The sequence below is a fragment of the Paroedura picta genome, chromosome 8, assembly GCF_049243985.1.
Source record: "Paroedura picta isolate Pp20150507F chromosome 8, Ppicta_v3.0, whole genome shotgun sequence".
Lineage (NCBI taxonomy): Eukaryota > Metazoa > Chordata > Lepidosauria > Squamata > Gekkonidae > Paroedura > Paroedura picta.
In genome coordinates, this window is record NC_135376.1 from 44,892,935 (window position 1) to 44,911,563 (window position 18,629).

Sequence of the window (18,629 nt, forward strand, 5' to 3'; positions counted from 1 at the left end):
GAGTTGCACTTGAAGATAACTTGAAAGTTTCAACAAGTACAGAATACCACTGCCTTTGTTTTTGCTAGGATTTTGCTAGGATTTTGCTAGGATTTGTCAGTATACACATATTATCCCAGGACAACTGCATTCACTACCTACATGGTTTTGGGGTTAGTTTAAGATGTAGTTAAATAATCATTTTAACAGAACGTAGCCATTGGCACTGCAATTTAAAGGGGGGATGAGTATGAGAAATGAGAAATCACACTGATTTTCCCAATGAAAATCATCACCTCAAAGTCATTTTTATCCCAAATTGCAAAGGAAGATATTCCTTTTGTCTCCTGTGCTACGGATCTTCTTTTGAATTAATTCTGCCAGCTGCATCTATATTGGGCAAACCAACCATGTGGCACAGAACCACATCATATGGTTTGATTGTTCCTTGGCTGAAAAGTAGTTCTGTGAAATAGGACATTATTTCTTTATTTTGAATCACAGTATCAAATACTTAACTAAAAGTGAAAGAAGCAGTCACTGCTTGTTAAGGCTGCTACTATTTTAATTAAAGCAGTTCATTCTTAATGTTAATTTATTTGCTGTTGGTGTTCATTGATTTACTGAAAGGACCCTGGGGTTTATACAACTTCTAGACAGCCACTATGCAGTTAGAATCTGATGTCCAAGTACAGAGAGACAGATCTAGAAGACAATAAAACAAAAAATAAACACCAAACCCAGCATGAAATATGGCTACCTAATAATGGCGGATGGGTGAATGAAGGATAACTGGGTAGCCAACCTTATCTCACCATAGATTAGACTCAGTAAAGTGGGAATGGGTGGTGCTTAGCTCTTTTATCCTCACCAACTTGGTGGACATGCTGCCATTCAATCAATATCGAATAGCTTGTCCAGCTACTGCATACCCCACAACTGTGTCTGCAAGGAAGGCCTAGTAAATTCTAAGGGGCTTTACGCACCGGGATCTTTGTTGCAAATTGGTCACTGAATGAAAAATCGCCATTTAAAATAGTGGAATTCGTCGTTATGCATACCTGCCTTTGTAGTGGAATCCAGTTGCGTTTTGTAGCGTTTCCCACAGCTTCCGGTCTCAGCAGAAAAGGAAGCGCTATTGCCAAGCTCGTCCCGCCCCTGGCCGTCAAGCAGCCAATGGGCAGCCGTTAGCATGCTCCCAAACAGCCCCTTTCCCTTTAAGAAAGGTTTTTTAAAAAAAAAACAGACCCATAGCAACGAATCTGTGTAGATTCGTTGCAACGGAGAGACCCATCCAGCTGCCTAATGTGAGCTGTCGTTTGATCGTATGATCGTTGCCACGCTGCCTCGAGTGATAAAAAAAAAATCCCCCCCCCTCTCACGGGCCCGATTTTCGGCTGAATTAATGTGTAAAAAATAAAGGGACTTTATTTCAGCAAACGGGCTTTTATGTGGTTTGTGCTTAGTGACTAAAGGTGAAGGACTGAAGCCAGGGAAGCCTCTAAACAGAAAGAGGCTCGCTGGTGCGTTTATCCCCGCTCGCTCGGAGAAAAAAAAATGGCGATCGCTTCGCCGGAAGTTTGGAGGACAGGCTCAGGAGGAGGGACTTTGAAGAAACCGCAACAATGTTAACGCACAGGTCTTTATCGCTAGTGTTGCAGATTGTTTGCAAGAGTGTAGCGCTTTCCGGAGGGTGAATCCACTTTTTGGGATTCCCCTGAAAGCGCTACAACGAAGCGCTTTTTGCTGATCGGTTTCAGGAGTGTTGCAGATTGTCTACGACGTCGTGCGTTATGGCAAATCAATAGCGTTTCCAATTGGCAACCATTGTGCGATTTTGAAGCCGTGCAAAAAGCCCCTAAGAGATTAAAAAAAAACCTGTCTGTGGGAAAATGGCTGTTTCTTCTCTGTCTGCTATTTCTTGTCATTTGAACACTCTTTCAGTGCTTGCAATTCCCTTTTCACAGTACAGCCCAGTATCAGAGCATTACCAGCAGCTGACATTTGGTACCATTAATTATCCTCTGTGAGATAATGAGAGCCAGTTTGGTGTAGTGGTTAGGAGTGCGGACTTCTAATCTGGCATGCCGGGTTTGATTCTGCACTCCCCCACATGCAGCCAGCTGGGTGACCTTGGGCTCGCCATGACACTGATAAAACTATTCTGACCAAGCAGTGATATCAGGGCTCTCACAACCTCACCCACCTCACAAGGTGTCTGTGGTGGGGAGAGGAAAGGGAAGGCGACTGTAAGCTTTGAGCATCCTTCAGGTAGAGAAAAGCGGCATATAAGAACCAACTTTTCTTCTTCTTCCATTCTAATCGATGAATAGAAAGAAATAGTGGAAATTCACTCAGTTAGTTGTGTTCTGAATGGGAAACCAGAAAGAAGGTGACTTAACTGAAGAGTACTTTGTTCAAAATGTCCTCCCTTTCTCAAAGGCCCAGCTACAATTATGTATCAGAAATGAAAGGATCCTATGATCAGATTGTTTACTGATTGATTATGTATGTCAAAAAGGCTGTATGGTTTATCAACAATTTCTTTTTCAGCCAAACTATATTAGCTCTCTCTGATATATAATGATACATTGAACCATGTTCTGTAATCATAAAACTGAGTATCTGAAGCAAGGAGATGTCATGAGGTGGAAAAGTTGGGTTGGATTAGAACATAGCAGCAACAGTAGCTTAGTCAAAAGACTATTAAAATATTCAGTGCTGATGTGAAAATGTGTTGTGTGAAAAGGGAAGAACCATGTAACCATGTCTAGAGTAGCATTCAGAGTCGAAGCAGACATGCTGTGTGAAATCTGTAATTAGGATAATTTTAAGCTAATTAGCAGCTTTGAAGATCAGGAATGGGTTAATGGAGAAAGGGTTGTTTCACATCCCCTCCCCCATGCATCTCAGGTGGTTTAACTTCAGGAGCTAAATTAGCCCTATAGGTGGGAAAAGACCAACTCAGACACTGTACCTGTCTTTTTCCTCCCTCAGACCAAAGTAATTGCAACTTCTAAGGGGCTCCTTAAATTGCTGAAGACTGCCTTTGGGGATGGTCCTCTGGTTTTAGCCCACTAAATGTTTGAGAAATTCCCTGGTTGTTTTGTCTGAGAGCACCTCACTAGTTTGTTGGTTGATATGTGGTGCATACTCTGCCCCAACAAAACACATAATAAGTAATTAATGATAAGAGCTAACAACAAATTATTAGTAAATGAAATAAATGCATCATCACAATTTTAAAATTCCTTTCAAGTGGTCAAGTCACTTTGTGAACATATCCTTCCAAAAGAAGTTTTAGCTGCTCAAATGCCATACAAAATGGCAGCCCTGAAATGTGGATGGCAGAGGGAAGGCAAATGCACTTCAGTGGTGCACCAGGAAGAAAATCAGGAGGTTTCAGGAAGCATGGGGAAACTGCAAAAATAAACCAAATGGTTGTTGAAGCTACCTGAAAACTTGGAAATAATCCAGTGCTTCCAGGAGCAAAAAGCAGAGCCAAAAACCCATGTGTAGGGAAGAAAAGTTGCCAAGCCCAGACCCTAAGAGGGCTCATGTGCCTTTAAAAGTTGTGTTGCAAGGGAAATTTCATTGGGTATAACCATTCCTTTTACCACAGTGATCCACTGGGGACAGCTGCACTTGGTAAAATCTCTTCTGCAAACTCTTACAAGTGTAAAGACATCTTCTGGAATAAGGCCTGGCTATCCTGATCACATTGCTGAATATCGTAGTAAGAGAAGTATTTGATTTAATTTTCAAAGAAGCACATCCCCTTCTGGGAGCCAATAAAGGCTGACAGATAGATTACCGAACTGGAAGACTACCAGGATAGCCCATTGTAGCCCAAAATTGTCAGAACTTTAATGCTAAGCTATGTGCTGGTTAGTATTTGGATGGGAGACAACCAAAGCATTCTAAGGTTGTTACCCAGAGGCAGGCAATGGCAAACTACTTCTGAATGTCTCTTGCCATGAAATCCCTATGGGGTCCTGATAAATCAGCTAAAACTTAATGGCCAAAAAGAGACTAAGGCGCTCTGATCTAGATGCTTCAGGGTAGCTTGAGGTCATCAAATCTTGACTGCTAAGCAAGGTCAGCCCTGATTATTACTTGGATGGGAGACCACCAAGAACGTCCAGGGTTGCTACTCAGAGGCTGGCAATGGCAAAACACTTCTAAGCATCTCTTGCTTTGAAATCTAACGGGATTACCATGTTGGCTGTGACTTGATAACCATAAAACCAACCCAACACACACACATACTGGTTCAAATACCAATTTGGCATGACGTTAATTGTTGGCCTTGCATCAGAGACATCCTAAGATATTCTTTGCTACAGAAAATTACCCCTGAATCTTCATGATGTGAAAATATAACAAACAAAACCATAGACAATCCACTGCATGCCTAATCTGTCACTTGAGGTGATTTGCCTCCCCCTGCCTCATGATCTGGCCAGTTCAGCAAGTCTTTGTCTCACCGAATCGTAGAGCTCAGATGGGGACAACTTCACCCCATTGATGCAACCTTGAGTTCTTTGGAGAAAAGGAGGAATTGACTTTTATTTTTAAGGGGGGGGGGGGAAAGCAGAAGCCAGCATTTTGTAAAAGACTACAGGTAATCACGTAAAGAAAAAGCTTCGCAGTTGGGTTTATCCCCTCTGCCCTGCTGCTGTTCTGTCAACCCTATGCTGGCTCCAGGTGAGACGTGGGATGCCGGCAGATGACGTCCCCTTCTCCATCTGGGGCAGGTAAAGCCAGCGCCGCTCTTCAGTACTGCTGAGCTGTCATTAGTATGCAAAGAATGTGAAGGGAGTGAAAGACAGAGAAAGTGAGAGAGAGAGAGAGAGGGAGCCAGTTGTTTTATTCATGGCTGGTGATATTACAGACTGAGTGAAAATCACATTATCGTAATGGGAAAGTTAGAGTTGCTGAGACGATGCCCTGAAGCCTGCACGCTGATTGGGGTGTGATTGCTATCTGTATTTATATGTAGAAAGCAAAGTTCACGCTCAGTTCAAGATGGTGGCGCCTGCTTCCTTCATGCTACATAATTCTTCAGCAGGGAGAAAGCTGGGAGAGAGAGGAAGCATGAGAGAGCCTCACCAGGCATGGGGTGGGGATGGGAGTCCCTGAGCAGACAGCCTCACCCTTCCTTTCCATCCCCACCCCGCCCCGCCCCATCCCCAGCTGCCCCAACCAGGGGCACTCCAGATCCTTGCCCTTGTCAACAGATATTATGTCAGGGAGCTGGAAGAGAGTGATGGAACACATCAGCTTGATGGGCAGCTTGCAAGAGTGCAGGAAAGGGATAGTGCAGGGGCTGCTGGTGAAGTGCTTAGAAGCAACACACAGCCAGCTGAGCCTCGGACACCTTAGGCTAAATGAGCACCCTTGACGTACGCTGCTAGTGGAGTCCGTTATAGACCCTCCCATGGGGCACTGTTGCCACTCTATGGAGTCTATGGATCCGTTTTCCCCCTGCCATTAAGACCCTTGGCCACAGCTGAATCAAAAAGCTGACATCTCCAGCTACAAGGGCAGCATAGAAGCCCAGAGGAGCAGCTCTATTTCCTATCCAGAAGAGGGCACTGTGGCACTAGAGAGCCAGGGTGTGGCCATACAGTACTCCCTCATGTAGAGCCACAAGGAAAGACTTGCCCAAGAGCACAAAGTTTGCAAATGGCAAAACTGGGAATCTGTTCTTTCATTTAGTCCTGGCCAAGGGCTAGCAATATTGACATTATGCAACAAGAACATTCTGCAAGCAAGATTAGGGAGTATACTGAGCCACATTTATCAGCCACTGAACAGACTACGGCTGCCCGTTTCCGGCCCATTTTCTCTAGGGGAAGTGATTGCTGCTGCCTTGAGATCGGCTGTAACAGCAGGAGATCTCCAGGCACCACCTGGAGAGTGGCAACTCTACTCATTGGGCTGTTGTGACTATTGCATGGAGAAGGGGGGACACTGCGGTTGTAAGTTGTGTTGGGTTCCCACTGGGGAGGAATGAGAAGCCTGTCTGTTTGTCCATCAATGAAAATGTGCATCTGCAGGGGCAATGCCATTTACCTCGTCCCATACCCCTCCTACACACAAAGCACATGCATGCTCCAGAAATAGTCCACATCACAGCATCTTTTCCAAGGCAACTCATGTTATACAGTTCAGAGGACAGGAAGCCAGCGACTGATATCTGCAACTGCAGGTGCTAGTAGTCCCAGGGGCAGGGGTTCAGACCCCTCGCGGCACCAATGCAGGCAGTCTGAAAGTTGCCATGATTTTGCCAGGGAAAATGGCAGGACCACACAGGACTGTCTTTCTAACAATACTGTTTCCATAGATCAATGTGCAGAAAGTGCCTTTAGAGAATCTGTGGGCTCACCCAGAGAAAGGCTTAGTGTGAGAGCAAGTCTTGCACACAGAATACTTTGCATGCATGGTGTGTGAGGCGGATAAGCCTCTGGTTAGGGAGAGCGGCATGTACACAAGGGAAAATGCACATATAGCAATAGTAAGCACAGCACTAGCAATAGTACGCATAGGGACTGGGATTCTAGAGTCTCAACCCATGGAAATGTATGTAAATTAGATGTAGCCATATACTTCCTCTCATTCCCCTCCTCCCTTTCAGAGTGGCAGCCCTAGTGGATTGCAAATGGGGGCTAAGGATGAGGTAATGATTAATCGTGACTTCACCAGAATTTGTCACTTGCTTTCCGTTGCAAAATAAAATAACAGTTCAGTGGTCCCTTGAAGACCACTACACTTATTTCAATGAGCTCACTCCTTTGACAGTGCCTCCTGAAAGCATTATACTGAAATAATGTTATTAGTCTTTAAGGGACCACTGGATTTTTGCTATGACAGACTAACATTGCATTCCCATTGCAATCATTTTATCACTCCGTTCTAATAAATATTCAGATTTTTACCCCCCCCCCTTTCCTTGAATCTGGACATTCTGTTCAATGAATTTGCTCAGGGGGGTTTAGTCATACGATCAATGTGAACCAGTACAGCTTCCAGTCTCAACAATAGTTGAATTCTCATACAAACTTGCAGCATGATGGAGAAAAGGAAGGCCAGGATAGTCTTGGTTTTGCTATTTTGGTCAAGAGGTTTGACAATAGAGATGGTACGTTGCCTGCTTGCGTGATGCTAGGAAAAATAAGACTTATCTTGGACCTGTTTCTTGGCAAAGGATGGGGTCACTCATTACTGGGTAGACTACGAAAGCAAACTGCCTTTAAAAGGGCACCAGAAAGATCATGAGTAGAAGAAAAAATAAGACCAGAGTGATAGAGAAATAAGAATGTGAGAAGCAGAAAGAGGCCAGAGGGAGACTAGCAGTGAGCAGAGATTGATGGGGCTATATTATATATTATGTTCATGAATATTATTACTATTATTATTATTACTTTGATTTACAGCCCGCCACTCCCCTAAGTCTCGTGGCGGGTAACAACGAATAGACGTTGGACTGTCCAAGAACCAAATCTTATGGTTCACTGTTGGTATATTTTGGTTTCAGTGAGTTTGTGGGATATACTGGAGCGAAGTAAGAGTCATCTCATCTCTGAGTTTTCCAGTAATAGACCAAGATTCTTTCAAAATGGGAGAGTCCAATACATGGTAACATCCAGCTAGCTCTACTCTAACACAGGGTTGCCCTTGAAGATGGTCCAGAAATGTCAACTGATGCAAAAATGCAGCTGCTCCAGTCTTGATTGGAACCTGCCATAATGAACATATTAAATAAGCTTTCCTGTCTGCCAGCTTATTTCCAGACGCAACTTTCAGTGCTGGATCTCACCTTATATGATATATATTCAAAGTAGTAGTAGTAGAAGAGTTGGTTCTTATATGCCGCTTTTTCTCTACCAGAAGGAGTCTCAAAGGTGCTTACTTTTCTCTCCCCACAACAGACACCCTGTGAGGTGGGTGAGACTGAGAGAGCCCTGATATTACAGCTCAGTCAGAACAGCCCTCTCAATATTGTGACGAGGCCAAGGTCACCCAGCTGGCTGCATGTGGGGGAGCAGGGAATCAAACCTGGCTTGCCATATTAGAAGTCAGCCCTCCTAACCACTATACCAAGCTGGCTAAGAACCTGATTTTTTCATACCCCTTATCTAATGATCTCAGTGTGATGCACGTAGCTTTGATATTCTCCATTTTATTTTCACAATCTGTAACCGCTCCACGGGAGCGGTAGTAATAATTCAGTAAGACTTATGTGGGAGGAGAAAGGGGCAAGCAGAGTCCATGATAAAAACTCGGGGGGGGGGCAATCGGGAGCTGTGAATGTCAGTCCCCCCCCAAATGTCACTCCGATGTAGCAGCCCAGCTTCTTTCCCGGCCCCGAAGCCGGGAAATCAAGTGGGAGCAGGCTGGGGGGAAGCCTTCGGGGTGGGAAAAAAGCAGGGCCGCATCGGAGATGCGCTGGCCCTGCTTTTTTCCCAGCCCCGAAGCCAGGAAATAAGGTGGGAGTGCCCCAGAGGCCCTCAAGTCGGAGCGGGGCAGGAGGAAGCCTTGGGGGGCGGGCAAGAAGCAGGGCTGGCGTGTTTCCGACACCCCGGCCCTGCTTCTTTCCTGGCCCTGAAGCCGGGAAATCAGGTGGGAGTGGAGCGGGGAGAAGCCTTCGGGGGTGGGGGAGAGGCTTCAGGGGTGGGAAAGAGGCGGCCTTGGGTGGGTGGGTGGGGGGAGGCGCGCCCGGCCTTGCTTCTCAGGTTTAGAGGAAGAATCTCAAGAGTCCAGGGCTGAGCAAGTGGTGGGGCCTCAGGTGGGAGGGGGGGTACAAGTCTTCACCACGGGGAACAGGGCAGGGACCCTGCTCCTTTCCCAGGGCCAAGGCTGGGATCCCACGGAGCGGGGGAGGGTGGGAGCGGCTGGGTGGGCCAGGGCCCTGCCAGGAGGGCAGCTAGCGTCCGCTGTATGCAAAATACTTGAGGCTTAATTTATAGTCATCTTATAAAATACGTTAGTATGAGAGAGAATATATGATACGGCTCTGTTGGCCAGAAGTCCTTGTAATGAGACAGGGCTTTCGATAGTACAGCCAGGACTTTTCATCCCCTTGGGTAAAAGTACTAAGTTTTGCAATCAGTGCAAACTGAGTCAGTAGGGGGATTAGAAATTATAACACCATATTTTTCTGCACATCAGCAGCCAGTGGGAAGAGAGGAGAAAAAGTTCTAATTGGGAATTCCCACTTATTATAAGGAATTCTATCTACAATATATTTTAAAATATGAAGCAACAAGGAGCCACTTTAAATACTATAAGGAAAGCCAGTATGGCAAAGTTCTGGAGACTTGTGGAGACTCAGGTTCAAATTCTTACTTATCATGAAACTGCTCCCTTTACACAGGTACAACTTTTCTATAGTGCATCTAAAGCGGTCTGTGTTTCTTTGGAGACCTTTAAGCCTGTGTACACATGGGCCAAACTTGATACTGTATTCCCAGAAATGGGAGACAAAGAACATTTAAGTAATACAGTTTTATTTAGAACTAGAGACAAAGCCCGCTGTACCCAAGGAAACAACAGGTGCCACTGTGGCCTTCCTGGGGACTGGCTACATGGCAAAACCTCTTGCTCAGCCCTGGACTTTTGAGATTCTTCCTCTAAACCAGTGGTCCCCAACCTTTATTAGGCTGGGGACTGGCAGGGCATCGGGCCGCGCCCGTGGGGACCGCGCCCGCGCGGGCCACGCCCACGCATCGGGCCGCGCCCGCGGATCGGGCCACACCCGCGGATCGGGCCGCGCAGGCGCGGCCCGGCCCTGATTCCCTCTCCCCGCCCTCCCCGCAATAAGAAGCTTCCCGGGCCGCAAGCTTGCGGCCTGGGAAGTTTTTTACTGCGGTGGGGGGGGCGGGGAGAGGGAGCCGCGGCCCGGCGCCATGGCCTTTGCGGCCCGGCGCCGGGCCGCGGCCCGCAGGTTGGGGACCACTGCTCTAAACCTCAAGGAACATTCCTGACCCAGGGGTCACCACCTTCCAGAGAGGAGAACAGACTGTTCCAATAGTGGTTGGGGTAGAAGAAGCCTTGCAGGATAACTGGCAATGAGTGAAATACACTGGACTGGATTAGGGCATTTTCAATCAGAAAATTGCAAAGTGTTGATAGCAGGCATTTGAAGTTAGAGAACTCTGACGACTCTTCAAAGCAGTTCAGAAAATGAGAGAGGAATGAGAAAGAAAAGGTGATCCTTGTTAAAGAAAGCTCTGATGGTAGACTGCTTCTTGGCCTTAATAGTCACGTATAGCTTAAGATCTTGGGAATCTCTCTCCACAGATCAGTAACGGGCCTTTTTAGAGCTCCGGAACTTTCCAAAACTCTTATAAGGAGAATTTAGCAAGGTTTGCGCACCTTGCTTGCTTCTGCCGGACGCAGATACATTCAGCCCCCTATACGGACCAAGAGCTCCCCCTTAGGAGAAGTGCTCAGGCAGCCATCTTTCCCATCTATCTCTTTCCCATCTATACTTGGGAAATGAGAAATACAAAAGAAACTGGGTTGTTCTGACAGTGAGGGGAGAGGTAGCACAGGCAATCAGGGGATAGAATGAAAAGCCGGACCAAATCATATCAATGGAAAACCTTTTAGCAAACCATAATTCAAGTTTACACCCAACTACAGATGCAGATGAGAAAGAAATTAAAAGCTTTTATGCGACTGCCCATGAAGAAACTGATTACAAACAAGATGTGCTAATCAACAGTGACTGGAACACAAAAGTAGGAAACAAAGCAGAATCAAATATTGTCAGAAGATTTGGGCTAGGAGCATGAAATGAAGTGGGAGAGGACAAAATAAAGATCCATAAATCAAAGGGAAATTTAAAACATGGTTAGGCATGTTGAAACTTCAAGATAGAAGGATGAAAGTTGGTTCATTTGAAATGTGGTGTTGGAGAAGCTTTGTAGATACTGTGGACTGCCAAAAAGACAAATTAATGGGTTCTAGATCAGATGGACTGACTCAGAAGTTGCAGCCCTTTGTTTGCAAGACCTGAGTAAGACTGTCAATAACAGGATGTGACTTGATGCCCAGAGTTCTGCCTCTATGGGCAGGATACCTGCTTTCATCCTGGGTGCCATTGATCAGTTTATCAGTCTGGGAGGGGAATTCATCATTCACAGATTACTGGCTGGCTGAATTTAAAGTAATTGCCAGGCATCCAAAACAGGCCCTTGACAATAAGTGCCTTGGGGATCTCCTGGACTTAACTGGCATTTTATTGCCTCGGTATGTTGGCTAGTTTTAAAGTTCTCTTTGATGGCAGAGAATATGCTTTCTGAAATGGGGGAGGAACTCTAGTGACTGTTTTCTCCTTTTGGTACATCAGAGGTACAAGATTCCAAGGATGGGAGCCTCCTGGGTTGCCTCTCCCCTGTGTGTATGTGAGGGGGGGGTGTTGCCTTTAGGGAGACAGTGGGTGACTTCACAGGGTTGTTGTGAGGAAAATATAGAAGAGGAGGGAAGAAGAACCAGATGTGCCCCCTGAATTCCTTGGAGCAGTGGTCCCCAACCCGCGGGCTGCGGCCTGGTGCCGGGCCGCAGCTCCCTCTTCCCGCCCCCCCCGAAGCGAGAAACTCGCCAGGCCGTGAGCAAATCGGCCGCCAAAGCGGCCGATTAGCTCATGGCCCGGCAAGCTTCTTGTTTCGGGAGGGGGGGGAAGAGAAGCTTGCCGAGCCGCAAGCTAATCAGCCTCTTTGGCGGCCGATTTGCTGGCGGCCCGGAGGGGCCGGGAGAGGGAGCTGCGGCCGCCGGCATGGCGGCGGAGCAAACACGCATGTGCGGACCGCCGCACATGCACGGACTGCCGTGCACGCACGTTTGCGCCCCCTGCCGGGCGCAAACGCGTGTGCGCGGCAGTCCGCGCATGCGCGTTTGCGCTGGGGCTGCCGCGCGTGCGCGGGGGCCTGGGCCGCCCTCTCCTGCCACTCCGGAGCAGCGGTCCGCGCGGCAACCGGAAGGTTGCGGACCGATGCCTTGGAGTACCCATTAAAAGTAAGAATTCATATATTATATACACATGTGTGTGCATATTGCAATATACATATTTGTAATATATGAATTCCTAGTAAGTTAGATATTCAGCAGCACTGAACATCTCCTCTCACTATAATGAAATACCACCGAGTGGGCTGTGCTAAAACACCATTGCGTGAGCGGACACGGCTATGAGGAATTCAGAATGAATGTTGTGCTGAAGCAGCATGATATGCCATTGCATGGTGGCCATTCCCTTTCCCAGTTTACCTTTCTGAGCAGCAGTATATAATTGTAGAGCAAAAACTGAAACAATTCACACGGGGCTTAAAACCTACAAAGCACTTTATGGCCATGATCTCATCAGCCTTACCTCTGTCTGTCCCACGGAGTATATGGTTGCCACCTGGCTGTTTTTAAGCCAGCCTTACTGGGTCTGGAGGGTGGGGTCAGGGGTTGCTAGACTTTAAAAATCACCATCTGATGGCTAATCATGAGCAATTTAAGATATGCATCTGTTAAAGCACATATAAACACATATAAATGAGCAAGAGCTTATATTTTTATTCTCCACATTTGCAATCCCATTATAATTAGGGCAAAGACCAAATTACACAGTATTTTTTAATGGAAGTTTTAGCAATGTTTAAAAGAATTTCCACATGGAGGTGGACAAGGCATGCTGCCTCCTGCTTGTAAAAGCACGATAGTGAACAGTGCATTTGGCCACTTCCTGATGGGAGACCCCTCCTGCATTATGCTGCTGTCTCATCACAACTTTTCCCTTCCTGATGAAGCAGCAGGTTTCCCCCTGGTCCTCAAGATGTCAATCAACACCAACTCCCTCTCAGTGGTGGCTTTGGGGACTCAAACATCCCCGTCCCCCCTAAGTCCCCAATTTTTTTTTTTAAGAAAACTTCCGCATTGCTATAGGGACCCGCAACAACAATAAAACATTTTTTAAACCTGCCCCACCGAATGCAAAGATACCAAAGATTGACTGCAGAGTGAAAAATGGCAGAAAGCAAAGACCACTAGGAGCAAACAACATTTCTCTTAATCAGAGTTCGACCTCCAGGGAAAATATAGAAGCTAAACCACTCTGAGACCACGTTATGTTTTTTACTATCTCGAGAGGGACATTTTTCTGGGTTAACCATGGGGGAAATGTTATTCTTTCAGTTACAATGTTGTGTTAAAAATTTTATTTCTTTATGCACCTTTTAACATACTTTAAGGTTGGCCCTTGGCACGTTTCCCCACCCCAGCCTCCAGTGGAAAATGGAGAGGAATGGCTGTCAGATCCAGGCTGGGAAATCCCCAGGGATTTGGGGATGGAGCCTGGGATGGACAGGAGCCCCCGTGGGATACAGAAATAGAGCCCACCCTCCAAAACATCCATTTTATCCAGGGGAAGTCATCTCTGTAGTCTTGAGATGAGCTGTGATTATGGGGATTCCCCAGGTCCCACCTGGAGGCTGGCATACGTAGCATACTCTGTCTTTTTTGAGCATATCCTCAGGTATCTCTTAACTTTTCTCTTCCTTTTCATTCTTTTTCTCTCAGTAGCACATGTGTTTGCTTTCTCTCTGCCCTTTTGTTTGATCATTTCTCTACCTTGTCTGTGGCAACAGACACAACGCTTTCACTCTTGCAGCAGTTCACAGTGAGATAATCTCCAACACATATGGACCATATAATGTCATTGGCTGGCTGGCTGAAACAGGCTGGAAAAACAGGCCAAATGCATTGATACCTCTAAATCCAGCCATGGGGGCAGATGCAGTCATGATGATACAAGAACCTTCTCATCCCCAATGGTGTTGTTGCTGGTCTTAGTTTTGCCTTTAATGTTCTCTAAAAAGGTGGGAAATGTCCACAAACAATGTATATTTGGAATTCCTCCTGCAGGGCTGCAGATAGGGAGGGGGCTTGATTTGGCCCATACACTTTATGTTGCCTCTTCCTGCCCTGCAGCTTCTTGATGCACAGCTTAAGGAGCTCTTGAGCAGGGGCTTACACAATTCAAATGCCCTGGGAGCTGAGTTTGCATGAATTCTGATTTTCCCTTGCTCTATATTTCAGAGAAAGGCCATTCTTGGTGCCAGCATGGGCCACAGATTGTATCACACAAGGTGAAACAATGACAGAGGCTGTTCTGCTGAGCCCAGTTGTACCTATTTTTAGACAACTTTAAAGTTACCTGTTTGCTGCTGAACGCTGAAGGAGGCATTCTTCTGGAAATGAACCTTCATAGCATGCAGGTGGGCTTGAGCCCCAAGCCGTGGCCTCTGCTCTGTCTCTGCAGTGATCCACCAAAGCCCTCCAGCAAATTAGGCCCATTCTCCCCTCCCTGCTTTCCTCAGTCCCATTTGCATGGTGCGACCAGACTCAGCAGCTTCTTCCACCTGCTGCTCCCTGCTTCGCTGACTCTGCTGGAGCCCACAGATGTGTGCATGTGATTAAATGCAAGAAATGGAAGCTTAGTAGAGAAACACCACTGAGGGGGCCCTTATGGCTGTGGAGCAACACGGTGCAGCTGGAACAAGATTTCCCGGTACTCTCCTCACTGATTTACATTGGCACTGCAGGGCTGAGGAGAGAGGGAGCCTGATAGAAGAGCTATTAAGTTGGCATTCAAAGGTGTGTTGCAGGCTGGTATGGGATGGCTTGAATGAGGGACATGCAGCGTGGCAACATGGCCATCAAGAAGTAGAATGGGGGGGGCACTGGGTTCTTCTGCTGTTGGTCTGTATTCAGGTGTTATGGGAAAACTCAGAGCCTGGTTTACTCTCACTCAGTCGTACACTCCCTTCTTTACTAACACACAGAACCATGATGGAAGACTTTTTGGTTTAGGAAACCTTTAGTGTACCCACAGTACACATGAATCAAGCAAATCAGAGTTAGCTTAAAGACTTCCTAAACCACAACGTATATAGCTGTGGCCCTGTGTGTCAGGCAGTGGCAATATTTGTTTGTTTGTTTGTTTATTTATCAAATTTATAAACCACCCCTACAGGCCCAGCTGTCACAATGGAATGTGCAGGAAGGTTGCTGACTCCAGGCTGGGGGATTCTTCTAGATTAGAGGAAGGGCTTTAGGGAGGCAACTCAGCAGGGTATAATGCCAGAGTCAGCTCTCCAAAGCAGCCATTTTGTCCAGGTGAACTAATTTTTATAATATGGAGACCAGCTGTAATTCCTGGAGATCTCCACTCCTCTATGGTTCTGAGATATATATTTCAAAGTAAATTTGACATTGTGGCTACCCTGCTAATACTCCATACAGTCCATCTTACCCAGGAAGCAAGTGAAGGCTTCCACATAGATTGACAGTCATCTACCTCCTAGCCATAAGATGACGTGATGTATTGTTCTGATGGCCTCACCCTCTCTGTGATATCCCGGTGAACACATGTACAAAGTCCTTCAGTTTTTTGCTAGCTTCAGGTGCCCTCCTCTGTATACCTTTTAGCATGGAAAGTTATTAAGCACTCTCATCTGCTTCCTCCCTTTTTCTTCTATGTCCTGCATCTTCCCACCCTACCATAAATCTTAATTGCGTCTGTGATTTCTCCCCCCTGCAGCATTAATTAATCATATTTAGGCCTTTTACCAGCTGTTGCTACAACCAACTTCCCCCCCCCCAGCCCAAGGCAGGTGCCTGTTACTTTGCATAAGCCCAGTCAGTGGGAGGAGGGTTTTTCCCCCCTCTCTGAGATACTAATTTATCTGCCTTGCTTGTCAACATGCTGCCTTCTCTATCTCTCTTTATCCAGGTCCTTTACTTTGATCTTCCCTGCTAGCTATGGATTTCAGCCTATGTGATCCAGAGGAAAACACAAAGCAAGTGAGGCAATTCCTTTACTGTGCCAATTAACAATATGATGGAAGCAAGCTTTTGAGTTGCACAGGATCCTTCTTTAGGTGGCCTGGGGGGGTGGAATGTTATTAAATGTTTTGGCTGACTTATAGTCTTTTAAAAATAAATAAAGGAATTGGAATGTTTAACCAAGGGCTATATCAAATGGAGTACTCAAACCATCTGGATTTGCTAAAAGTGCATACCCCTTCATCTTAAAACATGGAAGTAATTACTTACAAAAACCTCAGAAATTGGTAAGTAAATAACTGTTTTCAGATCTGTTCAGGAGACTTGTGGCAGGAATGTTCTCAAATTGGTCTTATGTTGACTTTCTATAATCGATCATCATTATGATTATCATCAGTATATATTTGATACTGTGTTATAGGAGTTTCACATAAGAGTTGGTTTTTATAACCCACCTTTCCCTTCTTCGCCCCACAACAGACACCCTGTGAGGTAGGTGAGGTTGAGAGAGCTCTGACAGGACTGCTCAATCAGAACAGCACTATCAGAACTGTGACTAGCCCATGGTCATCCAGCTGGCTGCATGTGAAGGAACAGTGAATCACACCTGGCTCGCCAGTTTAGAAGCCATGCTTTTAACCACTACACCAAGCAACCTTTCTGCCTTACAGAGTGTACACACATAGCATTTTCCTCTTTCCCTAAAGGTGCTTGAGATGCAGACGGCTTCCTAGATGGTTGAGTGGAAAGACTTAGATCAAAACCTCTGCTTCAGCCTACCTGAAAGCAGGACATTTGCCCTTTCCTACTAATATGAAATAATTAGAATGGCTCAAAGAAAGTGTCTGCTTTTATAGACTAACGACCTCTCTTAAGTCAGCAGACTAACAATACATACAAGGAAATACTGGGTGCTACTCAAATGTCGCTGTGCAGTATGAATATAGACTAAAGGTTATGGTTGGATATCACCCCTATCAAGCACATATCCCCTCCGTGACCTACTCACCACCTCTGAGAAACAGAAATTTGACATTGTGGATAAATGCAAATTGAAAACAGCTACTAGTGTCACCAGAAAAGGTGACATTTGGATCCTAAAGCAGAAGATAATTTCATTCTGATAAAATTCCCTTTGAAGGTTAGCAAAAAGGATATGTTCATCTTGGATTTGATTATTTCCTTTCTGAATGCTACCTCTTAATTAAAGTTAAATGTACTTCCCTGTATTGTCCTTACTTATATGACTCATTTCTCCTATAAATATTACATCTACACAGGAAATATCTGTGGATAAAGATTGTTGCAATCATCACTAATGTTACAGTGTTCCCCATGACATGCCATTGCATGCAATTCTGCTAGGGGAGAAGACCGCTTTGATACTTACCTGTCTGTGGCAATCAGATACTTGCATTCTGCATTTCCTTCTCTTTCTTATTTCACAGAAATATGGGTGGCATTTTTTTTCTAGGAGGACCAAGATGCATGGAAATATCCAAGGGTGTCTATAGCAATGTGGGGATACAAATAGTGGCTCCATAGGGCTGATACACAGCAGGTAATAATTTGGGGGGCTTAAGCAGGGTTTGTGATCCTGCATATGTTCCTTTTTTATAGCAGTAACTGATTATTCTTCTGTATTGATCAAGGTTAAACTATTTTCAACAGTTCTTCCTTTGTCTTCTTCAGTTTTTCAACCCTAGCCTCATGTCTCAAGCACCCTGAGCTCAAATGACACTGTGAAGTCTATTTTAATAAGTTCCAGTAATAAATAAATAAATAAATGCGGCTCAAAGTAAACTCCACCAGATCTGTCAGGAAATTATTCAATGGCCTTTCTGGTCCGTCTGCTCCCTAATGTGAAGTGACAGCAGCAGTGTTGCCTTGTGTTCATTGTGGTTTGCGTCCTTCTTTTACTGACGGAGGGCAGGTAACAGTTTGCTTAAACAGAAATTGAAATGCATAAAGCAGAAACCAGAGGATTTAATGATGAATTTTAAAAAGGCAGCAATGTAGTTGAATGGATGGGGGACAGCCTGAGGTTGGGTTTAATGGGATGCTTCAGGCTGTTGTAGAAGAGCAATGCTTGCAGGAGGCAAATGGTCTGAATGTGGGTATAGGTGGATACTCTGATCAGCATCAAATGTGCATCTAATGCTGCTTATAATAATAATTATTGTTAATATAATACTATGCGTATTTAATTTTTAAAGAACTTCACATTCATTGCCACATTCCTTCAACAGCCCCATAAATTAGTCCAACATCGTCTTTATATTTCACAGGGGTGGTAGGGAAGGCAGAAATAGTAACTTGCTCAATGTGAGGCTATGGGCAGAGATGAGATTTTTAACCACAGCCACCTGGATTATAAATCTATCGCTTTATTTAGTAGATTGTGCAATCTTTTCCTTGTTTGTTTCCTCCTGTGTTTTATTTCTTGGTTTGGGTTTGGGTTAAGCCTGGAGCTGAAGGAAGGAATAAAGCCCTCAGTTAGTCCTTTTTAATAGCCTGTGCTTTACATATCAACTATCGCCCTACTTGTTGATGGGGTGCTTCATTCTAGGACAGGCATGATTTCCTGAAATCCATCCCATTCGCACCCCCGTCCAGCTCATGAAATAATCCTTCCTGCTCTTGGCTGCTAATGTGTTGCAGATATTTGTAGCCTGCAGTCACTTCCTTCGTGGACTCATTGTTCCCATAAACAGCAGTTTAAAAATCTGTCCTTGTAAGTTATCCTCTCCAGCCCCCTCAGTTGTGCTATAATCTTTTCACTCTAGCATCCTTTATTAGGAAAGACACTA

General features: G+C 45.5%; 1 long non-coding RNA gene across 1 annotated transcript in view; it reads right to left on the reverse strand.

Moving 5' to 3' along the window:
- Window positions 1-4,630: 4,630 nt before the first annotated feature.
- The window catches only part of LOC143842627 (uncharacterized), a 29,025-nt gene continuing 15,026 nt past the window's right edge, over window positions 4,631-18,629 (reverse strand). Inside the window, exon 3 of the long non-coding RNA XR_013233236.1 lies at window positions 4,631-4,769. This is a non-coding gene — a long non-coding RNA (uncharacterized LOC143842627). The remainder of the gene's footprint in view (window positions 4,770-18,629) is intronic.